The sequence below is a fragment of the Dipodomys merriami genome, unplaced genomic scaffold (assembly GCF_024711535.1).
Source record: "Dipodomys merriami isolate MVZ:Mamm:240054 unplaced genomic scaffold, mDipMer1.0.p SCAF_312, whole genome shotgun sequence".
Classification (NCBI taxonomy): domain Eukaryota; kingdom Metazoa; phylum Chordata; class Mammalia; order Rodentia; family Heteromyidae; genus Dipodomys; species Dipodomys merriami.
The window spans coordinates 746,612-761,014 of record NW_027204627.1 but is presented as its reverse complement, the minus strand read 5'-3'; positions in this window follow the sequence as shown (position 1 = coordinate 761,014).

The window sequence follows — 14,403 nt, the reverse complement described above, 5'->3', positions numbered from 1 at the left end:
TATCATGGCAGTCTTAGATAGGTCTGACCATGCACCAAGTTGGGACATTCAAGTATAAACTCATACTGAAGATACCCTGACCTTATCAAAGAATCAGGATCTCTCACTGTCCTGCCTGAACACTGGGCAGTGACGTAAGGCCTAGTTATCAAACCACATGATATGGGAACCAAAAGGATTCCTGGTCAAGGGACGGAGACTGGGGGATTCTAGGTCCTTCTTGGGGAGGTGAAAAGGGCTGCTCTATCTCAGAAAGTTTCCTATGTTGAGAGTGTTATCAAAGAAACCACCCTGCTCAGAGCCCAGTGCCTCTGGTTTTCCCACTAGCCTCTACCCAGCTCTGCCCCACCTTCAGCCTGCCCTCCCTGAATCCCAGATCTGCCATCTAAACTAAAGACTGAGCCAGCCAAGAGACCCACTTCCTGCCCTCATTCTCAGGCTGTCCTTTGGCAGTGGCATGCTTAGCTCAGTCTTTGGTGAAGGAAGGAACACCAGGGGTGGGATCGTCAGATTGAGCCCTTGAAAGTCCTAGTCCCTAAGGATGTACTGGACAGGCATCCTGCAGTGAACGGCAGCCAGGTTGTCAATGATGAACCCAAGGTTCCAGACTTTTTTAATAGCAGTGTGGCTGGATCAAAGGATGGTAGTCTATGTTGTCAGGCGAGGTCATGGCTCCAATGTCCTGACACACATGCCCTAGGATCATTCTTCCTCTTCAAATTCCTACTTATCCTTTGACCCTCCCTTGAAACTCTCTCAATCGAGTACCTCCTTAGCCCTTGGAAACTTCCTTCTTATCTGACCAGAAAATAAACCCGATGAGGTTGGGCATAACTGAAACCTGGTGACCCACCCTGAGCCCTAGGTTTTACCCAAGGCTGGTTTCCTTTATAATCAGTGACCCACAGCTCCTGGATGGCATGACCTTTCTGAGGGGTCAGTGGCTTGGTCCTACATACTGGCTTTAGGCTCTGAAACTGTCCCCACATAGATTGTGAACAGTTGGCTCCCTTGATCCAGGGACTCCAAACCAAGTCTTGGGTGTTCTCCCTTCTTCCTTCCTTTCTTCTTTTTCTCCCTCTGTCCTTCCCTCCTCTCTCTCTTTACTTTCTTTGTGTCAGTTCTGGGCCTTGTACTCGGAGCCTAGGTTCTGTCCCTAAGCCTTTTTACTCAAGGCTAGCAGTCTATGGCTTGAGCCACACATCCACTTCTGGTGTTTTGTTTTTGGTAGGTAATAGAAGACAAGAGTCTTATAAGCTTTCCTGCCTGGGCCAAAAGCCTCAATCCTCTGATCTCAGCCTCCTATGTAGCTAGGATAATAGGCTTGAAGCACTGACATCCAGATCAATCCAAGGTTTCTTCATGGGCTGTGGAACCAGTCCTGGAACTTTTCATTGTCTATGACCCCCCAGAGCCTGGTGCACACTGTAATGGTTTGTTTGATAAATAAAAGAGCATCTACCTAAGACAATACTACAGAAAAGTCCCATGTGATTCAGGTAAGAATCCTCTGTGGAGGAGGGGGACAAAGCCTGATGTAGCTCTCCCACAGTTCTACCTCCTCCCTTTTACCCCCTCCTGGTGCCACCACACTGAACCGTTTTGGCTCTGAGGGTATGAGCCACTATGTACTCGCTACATTCCAGGGCCTCTGGGATGCCTATCTTCTCAAAGATCTCTGTCCAGAATCTGACCAGCTCTATGGCACTCAGTTCCCCATGTAGGTGTGAATGAGTTTGTTGTGAGCTGAGTACCTGGCTCAAGGGTCCTCTTGTCCTCTCCCTGAAGCCAGCCAGGATCGTCCACCACTTCTGGCCCCTAAATATCATGTTGCAAAGAAAGGATCCTTGAGGCAGCCTGGGTTCTCTGAATCTCCCAGATTCCATTACTGGTGCTGGGAGTCATCTCTGCTTATTGCTGGCAGGCTGGGGATGGCGAGGTCACAATCTTTGCTCCCCACAATATCCTCGAGTGGGGTCATCACCCTAGAGAAATGCAACAGCGGCCAAAGAAAGGCAGTCAAGGCAGAACGTTCAAAGCAGGAGACAATCTGGTTTGGAACTCTGCCTGTGCCGCTTTGAACATCATTGTTGGATGGCTGAAATCATCCATCTAATTTGATCCATAATCCAAGGCATTAATGGGAATTGCCAGCTTAAACTTTAAAAAGCCTGGAAAATGTCGTATTTAATTTGTCCCAATCACACTTAAAGGTTTCCAAAGTCCCCTTTAACATCCAGACAGCCTATAGCAGGTTACAAAAACTGGCATTCAGTGAGCCCTAACTAACTGCCACCTCCTGATACTGAGGGGGGCTCCAGCAGAGGGAATGGACTTGCCTACCACTGCCCAGCTGTGAACAGCCCAGGAGGGACACAGATTGTATTCTCTAGGACTCCAGGAGGATTGACACTGGGCAATGCCCCAGGAGGGTATCCTCACCACCAGTGGGGGCCCGCAGACCTGTGCCAAGATGCCCACAGTGACCGTTAATGCCCTAGATATGGTTCCCCTCTCATCCACTGTCATGGTGAACCATCTGCCATGTCACACCATACACCAGTCCCCAAAATCTCATAGCTTCAAAGCCCCTGCCCTATCCTTTCCCTTTGTTCCCTAATTATGTTGGGCCGACACATTCCAAACCCTTGAATTGCCTCCAACTAAACACACAAGAGCAGAGTGTCTGGCTGGAAGAATGTGGATGTGATCTCATTCACCTCACTAAACTTCTGGCTGGGGATAGAAGGACAGGTGTCTACTCCACTCCAGGGTTCACACAGTTCTTCTAGGGGAGGCCCACTCAGGTACAGCAGCTACTGTGGGCTACAGGAAAGGGGGAAGAGAGAGGTGGAAAGGGAAGGAAATAATGTCTACTGAAATCTTCCATAAAGGAGCCATAAAACTGTGAAGGAGAAAACAAAATTGTGGCGGGGCTTGCACTTGGAATTGATAAGAAAGAACAACAAAAAATACACACACAGAGAGAGAAATAAAATGCTCTTGCTGTGTTTAGACATGGTGAGTTAAATATATTTTCATTGTTCTCAACTCCCTGCTCTCCCAACACACACACACACAGACACACACACACACACAGACACACACACACCTCCAGAATGGTGACAGATGAGTCTTTCATGCAGCACCTGCAATTTGCCAACTGATCACTCACCTGAGGACAGTCAGGCTGTACAAGGAGAAAGATCTCTCTCTCTCTCTCTCTCTCTCTCTCTCTCTCTCTCTCTCTCTCTCTCTCTCTCTCTCTCTCTCTCTCTCTCTCTCTCTCTCTCTCTCTCTCTCTCTCTCTCTCTCTCTCTCTCTCTCTCTCTCTCACACACACACACACACAGACTCAGAGTAGTAGTACCTCTCCTAAGTTTGTTGGTTCCTCATCAGAGCACGCGCGTTCCCATTCTCCGTTGCCTTGTCAGAACCAAGGGCTCCCAACCAAGGGGAGCACCACTCTAATGACACAACACGACCCCGCCTCTCCTCTTTTCCAGGGCCAGACCCTTCCCCTTGGGAACAACCAGCCTTAACTCCCCATTCACCAAAACTCTAGGCCAGGACGCTGGGTGAAGGAGTCCCCAGACAGGTGGCTCCTCAAAGCCAGGACTGAAACAAGCAGTGGGTCATGGGGTCCCAAGGGGGGGTGTCTGACCCAGGGTGGGGCAGGGTTGAGGAAATGAATGGGGTCTTAGAGGCTTCATACATGGACAGACTCGTACTTCCATCCTTGATGCTTCTGGGCAACTGGGCAGATTCTTGGGGAGGACAAGGAAATCAGATGGTCAGGGAGCACCAGCAGATGTTGGCAGAGCTGGGAAATGTGACCACCCTGTGAGTACTGTTGACAGCTGGTGTTGGGGGATAGGCTGGGTATATGTGTGTCTGAAGGCATGTGTTCCTCCCATATATTCACCTACTATCTGACCCCCAGTGTTCTCACATCCCTAGTGGGCTTTTCTGGGACCCTCCTCAGATGAAAGGGTGACAACACAGAGGACAAGGGCTCACACAGCAAGGGAGGCCTATCTTCTCCATCCAACACCCCCACTCCCAGATAAAAAGGAAAAGACCCTATAAGGCAGGTGCAGAGGTGCTGTTCCTCACCTCTGACTAAAGCCACCAGGTTCCCACCTGGGAGAGGAATGGTGCAAATGTGGGACTGTGTGGCTCCCACTGCTCCAGCCAGGGGCTCAGTGGTGACCCCTTCTCACCCATTCCTGCATCTCCCCATTTCCAGGGATACTGGCCACTAGGGATGGGGGTGAGTTCCCAGAGTCAACACCCACTCCGCCACCCCCAACTCCTGGGGCGCATTTGTGGCAGAGTCAGGGCTGGCCTGCCTGGTGTTGGGGAGGTGTGGTTGGGACACAAAGGGAAGGCGGGATTTGCGGGGGGGGGAGAGTGGGAGTTGTAGGGGGAGGTCACAAGGTGCTGACCTGTGGGCGGCCACTCACTTGTGTTGCTGGGAAAATATGTAGGCTGTGGTTCTGTGTGCAGCGTGCAGCGATGGCAGTGGCATGGTGGAAGCTTGTGCCCAGAGCAGAGATCCAGGGGCAGGTACAGGGTCAGGGCCTTAAACCGACTGGGGGTGCACCATCATTGGATGACTCCGAGATACACCACAGATCTGAGCCAGCGGTGATGCAATGCTGCAGGGAGCGCAGGAGATGGGACAGGGGCAGTAGCTGGTGGATGGCTGGGCTGAGCATGCTCATGCTGCAGCTGAGCTCCCAGCACAGGGGACTAGGACTCAGGGCATACCTAGCCTGTGAGCCACCCTGGGGTGATGCGAGGGATGTGCATGATGTGTTGGCTTTGTGCTCTCTGTGCTCCTGGCCCAGACCCATGCTCCTACAGCAGCAGAGGCAATGAGGCCGCCATCCCTGGTGCATTTGCCTGCTCTTCTCTCTGTTCTCTCTCTGCCCCCACTTCTCTCCAGGGCTGCCTGCCCCCACTGCACAAGTGCTCCAGGCCCTGGGTGCCCCTTGCTGCAGCAGATATGTGCCCCCTCAGCCACGCCCTGTCCTCCCCTGGGTCACGCCTCCTCCCTCACTCAGCCACGCCCCCATCCCTGGCTTTGTGCTCTCCGGACTCTGCCCTAAGTCTACCAGGCCATGGCAGAAGCAGCCTCACTTCAGGTCAGGGGTTCTCCCAACCCTAGCAGCTGCCCAGGGGGTGCATTGAATCTCCCCTCAGCCCAACCGCTGGGGGATTCTTCTCCATCCATCCCACATACCAAGCAGGTGCACAGTGACCCTCCATATGTGTGTGTGTAGGGGGGGGATTGTTGGGGATACCTACCTCTCAAGGACTCAGAACAATTTTAAAAAACAGCACAAAGAACCCTGTGTAATGGATTCAGCACAATGAGCCTTTTGAAGGACTCAGCACATAGCAACCTTTGGGATCCTCATGATAATCTAATGACTAATAAACTACGACATGCCATTTTGACATCACTAAACTTACATATCATAGTATTATGACATCATATGTCATAGTGACATGCTTGTGAATGCCTATTCTGTGATTTCATTCTATTTCAAGTGAGCAATATTGGTTGATATCAGAAATCCATTGTGACCTCAAAGCCATTGTGACATGAAAATCCCTTTGTGACATCACAGTGCCATTGTGATAGTGACCTGTTGTGACATCACAAACTGGTCCTGTCCATTGTGACCTTATCACCAGTATGACCTCACAAGGCCATTGTGATATCACATTTCTGTTGTGACATTACATTCACCTTGAGACCTCCCAAACCCATTATGACATCTTTAGCACCTTTGAAAAAACACATGGCCTTTGTGACATGATGGTCCCTTTGTATATCCATATCCTCATTGTGAAATGTCAATTGAGATCAGATATGTCAAAGAAATACCACAAAGGATTTACAATTAAATCATTGCTGTGACATCACATTGTCATTATGACAATATCAGCTCATTGTGACATCACAAATCTGTAATGACATCATACCACTATGACATCACATTGTCATTATGACAATATCAGCTCATTGTGACATCACAAATCTGTAATGACATCATACCACTATGACATCACATTGTCATTATGCCATCATATATACATTATGAATGCCTATTATGTGATTTCATTATATTTCAAATGTGGCATGTGGGTTAATATCAAAAACACATTTTTACTTCATAACCATTGTGACATCACAATTCCTTTGTGAAGTAGCATTGAAATTGTGACAACTCAAACATGTCCTGTACTCAAAAGTTTTGTGACATGTTGCCACTGTGTTATGTTAGGCCCATTGATAGCTCAATCTATTTTCGACCTCATATTATTTCAGGAATGACATGAAATATTAGAAATATACTTTGTCACCATGAACATAGTGACATCACATTGCTAGATGTAATGACCACTGTGTCATATTGTCTCATAAAAAATCTGTTCTGAATTCATCACATGTGTGCCAACAAATGCATTGGAATCTTCACAGGCCTGTTTTAAATTTATATACTCACTGTGAGTTAATGACAACTGAGGTCTGGAATGCCATGGTCACATCAAGAATCTACTGCAACATCACAAAACAATTTTGAACTCATCACTATTATGGCATCACCAATTAATTAGATTTTGATATCATATTGCAATTGTGATATTACTGTACCATCATGCTTTCACAAACCTATTACAACCTAATTACATCTTAGAAAATGCATGGCCTTTGGGACATCAAGCTCCTTCTGTGAACTTGTATCATTGTGAACTTGTAGCAATTGAAATTTGAAATAATATGTGATATTACAAACTAGTTTTGACATCATTAACCCATTTTTATATCATTAGCACTTTGACAACCAAAACCTGTTAGGAATTTTAACACTTTTGACCAAAAAATATGGCCTTTATGTCATCACGGTTCATTTGTGTATGTCATGGTGAATTCATTCTCATGTCCTCACTGTAAACTAATAGCAATTAAGATCTGACATACCATTGTGACATCACAAACCATTTGTGACATCATCACCAGTGTGATATCAATCATTATGAGACCATCAGCACATTGTGATATCAGCAAGCTACAGTGACCTCATAGCATTATGACATCGCATTGCCATTTTGCTGTCTTAGACACATTGTGAATGTATATCCTGTGATTTCATTCTATTTAAAATGTGGCATGTCAGTTGATATCAGAAATACATTGTGACCTCATAACCATTGTAACATTATAAACCCTGTGTGACGTCATAACTTGTGTAACATCACATTGTTGTTATGACATCTTTAGCTTATGGTGACATCACAAAATTGCAATGACCTTATAGCATTTTCCATTATGTCATTGTGATATCATAGTCACATTATGAATGCCTAATCTGTGATTTATTGTATTTGAAATGTGGCATGTGGGTTGATATCAGAAACTCATTGTGATGTCACAACCATTGTCACATCAAAATCCCTTTGTGACATCCATTTGGCAATGTGACATCACAATGGAAATGTGATGGAACTAAGGCATCATGATATCAAAATGGTCATGAAAACATAATGGGTTTCTGATATCAACCGACATGCCACATTAGAAACAGAATCAATAACATAATAGGCAAACACAACATGTCTATGACATCAGAATAACAATGTGATGTTGCAATGCTATGATGTCATTGTAGTTTTACATGTCAAAATGAACTGATGGTGTCATAATGGCAACATGATGTCTCAATTATGATGTCAGAAAGGATTTGTTATGTTTCCTTGATATGTCTGATGTCAGTTTTCATCAGTTTCCCATGAAGGTATGGATACAAAAAAGGTTCTGTGATGTCACAGAGGCCATGTGTGTTTTCAAAGTTGGTTATAAGTCATAATGATTTTGGAATGGCACAATGTGATCCATAATGTCACAATGGAAATGAGATGTTCCATTGGGTTTTTGATGTCACAGTGGTGATAAGGTCACAATGGCTTTGTGATGTCACAGTTTGTTTGTAATATCAGAATGATATATCCAACTTCAATTACTCATAATTCAATATGAGGATACCAGTTGATAGAAAAAGCTTCATAGTGTGAGGTCATACTATATGAAAACCCAACAGTGATTTCACAATGACAATGTGATGTCTCAACATCATGTTATAATAATGTTCTGATGTCACAATTGGTGATGCCATACTTATGCGGAGGTCATAACTTAGTCATAACTTGTGTGATATACTGCCATTAGGATATTTTAGGCTTTTAGTAAGTTTATAATCTGTTTTGAAACTCATAATAATTCAGGTATGACATATGGTATCAGAAATTGACTCTGACATCATGAACATTGTGACATCACAGTGATAGACATCAAGACCATGGTGGCACATTATGAACTCACAAATCTGTTAGGACTTCATCATATTTGTGAAACACATGACTTTAGAGACAACATAGTCCCTTTGTGAACTCATATCTTCGTTGTGAATTAATGACATTTGAGATCTGGCATGCCATTGTGACATTTCCAACCAATGTGACAGCACAAACCTATTATAGTAGAAACACATTGTGATCTAATAGCCATTGTAATAGCACAATCCCTTTGTGACCACACATTTCCATAGTGATAACACTAACCCACTGTGAAATTCCAATCCTCTCAAGCCCAATCCAGGTATAAAATGTGACACTTGAATCCAGTGTGACATCTACATCATGGTGACATCACACTGATAGATGTTATGAGCATTTTGTCACATTCTGACAACACACACCTGTTAGGTCTTCATCACTTTTGTGAAAATGCACGCCTTTGGAGACATCAGAGACCCTTTGTGAGCTCATGTACTCATTGTGAGTTAATGAAAATTGAAATCACATGCGTCATTTTGATATCACCAACCCATTGTGACATCACACACTTCTTGTGAACTCATCAGTGTGGCATCACAAATTATGATATCAAAATATTGTTAAGTCATCATATTGCAACATCACATTGACATCGTGATATCACTGTCCCATTGTGTTTTCAAAAACCTAGTATGTCTTCATAGCATTTTAGAAAATTCATGGCCATTTATACTTCTCTTCTTCTGTGAACTCATATCCTCATTGGACATGCGAAATTGGACATGTGATTATGAGATGTGACTTCACAAAACTATTTGATTTCATCACCAATGTGTCATCACAAAACCATTGTTAGCTTTCTTTGCCATTTGTCATCACTATCATATTGTGACATCGCAAACCTATTAGGACCTCTTAGCACCTTTGAAAAAACACATGCCCTTTGTGACAACACACTCCCTTTGTGGAACTTTACCCTCATTATGAACAGACAATTGATATCAGCCATGCCAATTTAACATCATGAACCCTTTGTGACACCACCATAGTGACATAACATTGTCATTATGACAGCATCAACTACTTTTGACATGACAAAACTACAATGAAAAGATAGCATTATGAGATCACATTGTCATTGTGATGTTATAAAAAGATTGTGAAAGCCTGTTTTTAATTTTATTTTTTGTCGGTCGTGGGGCTTGAACTCTGGGCTTGGGTGCTGTCCTTGCTTTTCAGCTCTAGGCGAGTGATCTATCGCTTGAGCCACAGAGCCACTTCCAGTTTTCTAATGGTTTTTATTGGGAATGAGATTCTCATACACTTTCCAGCCTGAGCTGGCTTTGAACCGCAATCCTCAGATCTCAGTCTCTGGAGTAGCTAGGATTACAGGCGTGAGCCACCGGCGCCCAACTTTTTCATTCTATTTCAAATTTGACATGTGTGTTAATATCAGAAACATAATGTGACCTCATAACCATTGTAACATCATAAATCAGCAATGACATCAAATTGTCATTATGACACCATCAGCTCATTGTGACATAACCAAACGACAATGCCATCATAGCATTATAAATCACAGTCACATTGTTACATCAGAGACTTAACAGTGCGAAGGCCTATTCTGTGAATTCATTCTATTTTAGAAACTCATTTTGACCATATAACATTTGTGATATCATTAACCTGCTGTGCCATCACAAACCAGTCCTGTCCTTATAAGTTTTGTGACATACTGCCATTGCCATATATTAGGCCCGTTGTGAGCTCATATTATGTTTTCAATCTGATATTTCTGGTATGACAGGTGATATCAGAAATCCCCGGTGACATCAAACTGCCAGATGTCATGACCATTGTGTCACATTGTGACCTCACAAGCCTGTTAGAATGGCATCACATTTGTAACAAAACATGCCTTTGGAGACATTATAGTCCCTTTTTGAACTCATATATTCATTACCAATTAATGACAGTTGAAATCTCCCATGCCACTCTGACATCGTGAACCCATTGTGACATCACAAACTTATTGTGACCTCATCACGAGAATGGCATCAACAACTAATGTTGTATCAAATCATTATTTTGACATGATATTGTGGTATTGCTGTTGTGATATCACTCTCCCATTGTGTTTTTACAAACCTGTTATGGCCTCATCAGATCTTAGAAAATTCATGGACTTTGAAACTTCAAGCTCTTTCTGTGAACTCATGTACATATGACCTCTAAGGCAAGGAGACAAACAATCGAGTCACATTTACTATAATAAACCATTTTTCACTAGGAAGGGGATTGTGATTAACTTATCCTGGACAGGATACCCAGGTTCAAGAGCAGCCTTGACCAAACTTCAGACCTCCAATCGGCAGCCCCACCCTTTCTGAATTGTTCTACAAACCACCAACCACAAAATTATGATCTCCAAAGCTCCAAACCTCAATGGGCAAGGCTTTTTTTCTTTTCCATTCTTCCCTCCTTCTCTACAGACCTGTCATTCCTTCCTGGTCTTTCTATTTTTCCCTTCCACCACTTCCTTCTTCTTTTCAGGCCTCTCCACTTCCACAGGCCTGCCCTACTCTGCCTCAGTGACCACTTGCCAACCTTCTGCTCTCCCTCAACTTCCTCTCTTCTCAGGTTTTTCCTTTCCTGCTGTCTCACCACTTTCTTCCATCCGTGTAACTCCCATTTTTATCTCCCCTTACAATGCTCTCAAAATGCAACGGATCTCCTGCCTAACAGTTGTCAACTATCACTTCCAAAACTGCCCAATGCTCAATCACTTCTTGACAGCTCACGGTGTGAGGCTTGACACCTTCACCTTTGGCGGCTTTCCCCATTCCCCACACTCTCCGGTGGGCCAAGCCAAGAATTTATAATGAATATCGGCTCCCACAGTTAATTCTGGCCCCACTGGTTATTATAGTATCCTCATAGTGAATTAGAAGAAATTGAAATTGTATATGTCACTGTTATATTACAAACTTGATGAGACATCATTAACTCTTTGTGACCTCATCACCTCGGAGACATCACAAACTCATTGTGTTATCACATTGTCATTGTACCAACATTATCACATTGTGAAATCCCAAAACTATTATGACCTCAGTAGCTTTGAAAGAAAGCATGGCCTTTGTGACATGACAGGCCTTTTGTGTACTCATATCCTCATGTTGAGCTAATGACAATTGAGATCAGGCATGCCATTTTAACATCGCAAAACCTTTGTGACATCATCACCAGTGGAACATCACATTGTCATTATGATATCATCAGCCCATCAGGACATCATAAAACAACAACGACAACAAATCACATGTAATTGTGATGTCACATTGGAATTGTGATGCATATTGGAATGCTGATTCTGTGATCTCATTCTATTTCAAATATTGCAGGTGGGTTGATATCAGAAATACATTGTGACTACATAAGCATTATAATATCACAATACCTTGATGACACCACATTGCCATTATGATATCACTAACCCACTGAGACATCACAAAACAGTCTTATCATCATAAATTTTTTCACATGCTGCCAGTATGGTCTCTTTGGCCTCTCTGATTTCATAAATTGTTAAACTCATAATATTTCAGGCATGACATGTGATATCAAAAATCCACTGTGATATCATGATCACTGTGACATCACACTGCCAGATGTCTTGACCACTGAGTCACATGACATCACAAACATGTTAAGTCTCATTACACTTGTGCCAACATATGCCTTTGGATACATCATTATCCCTCGTGAACTTATATAGTCATTGTCAATTAGAGATCTGGCATGAGATTGTGACATCACCATCCTACTGTGAAATCACAAACCTTTGTGACCTCATCACCTGTATGGCATCACCATTTGTGACTTCAAAACAGTACTATCTCATGTAATGGTAGCATCACATTGCCAATGGGATATCCCTGTCTCATTGCATTTTCACCAGCCTATTATGTCCTCATAATATTTTACAAAATTCATGGCCTTTCTAACTTCGAGCTCCTTTCATGAACTCATATCTTCATTGTGATCTAGAAGAATGAAATTAGACATGTAATGGTGATATTACACATTCATTGTGACATCGTTATCCAAATGTGACCTTATCACCACAGTGATATCACAAACCAATTATGACATCATATTGTCACAGTGATATCATGATCACTGTGTGACATCCCAAAACTGTTATGATCACTTAGCACCTTTGAAAAAGCACATGTTTTTTGTGATATCATGGTCCCTTTGGGTAACCATGTCGTCATTATGAACAAAGACAACTGACATCAGACATGCCAGTGTACCATTACAAACGTGTGACATCATCTCCAAAGTGAGATCACATTGTTGATAGGATACCATGAGCCCATTGTTACATCTCAAAATGGCAATGACATCATGGCATTATGACATCACATTTTCATTGTGAGGTCCTAGAGACAATGCTATTGCCTATTCTGTGATTTCATTCTATCACAAATGTGGCATATAGGTTGATTTCAGAATGCCATTGTGACTCTACCATCATTGTGACATTACAATCCCATTGTGACCTCATATTGACATTGTGATATCATTAATACAATGTAACATCACAAACCTGTCTTCTCATAAATTTTGTAATAAGCGACTACCTTGGCCTGGGCTGGATGCCGAGAGCTAAATTCAATCTCAACCATGCACCCTCAGACCTTCAAAGAGCAGTTCAGCCATTTGTTAACTGGTCTACAAACAACCAACCCCCAGAATAATGTTCTCCAAAGCTCCACACTTCAAAGGACAAGGCTTTTTCCTTTCTCTTCATTCTCCTCTACATATCTGTCCTACCTTTCAGATCTTTTCATTTTTTCCTTCCACTATTCCATTCTTCTCTTTAGGCTGCTCTGCTCTTGACAGGCCTGCCCTGCCTTGTCCAGGTGGCCAGTTGCTGTCCTTCACCTCCTGCTCTCTCTCAATTTCCTCTCCTCCCAGGTCTTTGCCCTACAGCAGTCTCATCACTTCTTTCCATCCAGGCCTTTAACCTTTTTCTCTCCCCTTCTCTTGATCTGAAAATGCAGCTTATATATAGGCTGTACACTTCCCAACTGCAATAAGTTTCTTGCCTTCCAGTTTTCAATTATCACTTACCAAGTATTCATGCCCAATCACTTCTTGACAGCTCACCATGTGGGGCTTGATATCCTATCTCCTATAGCAGCATTTCCTGCCCCCTCCAGTGTCTTGCACCCCTCTCTCCATTGGTAGAGACTAGGAGGCCATGATGACTATCTGTTCCCGTCGATTATAGGGGCACTGCTGGTTATTACAGTGTCCTATGGTCAACTAGTAGCAATTGAAATTGGACAAATGATTTTGATATTACAAGCTGGTGACATTACTAACCCATTGTGACCTAATAAACACTGTGACATCACAAATCCATTGTGACTTCACATTGTTGTTTTTGATACCAGGATCACATTGTGGCATTCCAAATCTATTATAACCTCTTATAACATTTGAAAAATACATAGCTTTGTGATATCAGAGTCCCTTTGTGTAACCAAAGCCCCACTGTGAAATATTGACAATTGACAATCAGACATGACATTTTGACATCAAAAACAATTTGTGAGATAATCATAATTGTGACATCACATTATCATTTTTATGCCATCTACTCATTGTTAAATCACAAAACTAAAATGTTATGATAGAATTATAACTTCACATTGTAATGGTGACATCATAGACACAAAATGAATGCCTTTTCTGTGATTTCATTCTATTTCAAATGAGGCATGTAGGTTGATATCATAAACAAATCAGGAACTCATAACCATTGTGACATCATAATCCTTTTGTATATCATTTTGCCATTGTGATATTAGTAACCAGCCGTGATATCACAAACCTATCCTCTCATCATAACTTTTGTGACATGCTGCAATTCTGATACCTTAGGCCTTTTTGTCCTCATAATCTGTTGTTGAACTCATTAGATTTCACATATGACATTTGATATCACAAATTCCCAGTGACATCATGACCATGGTG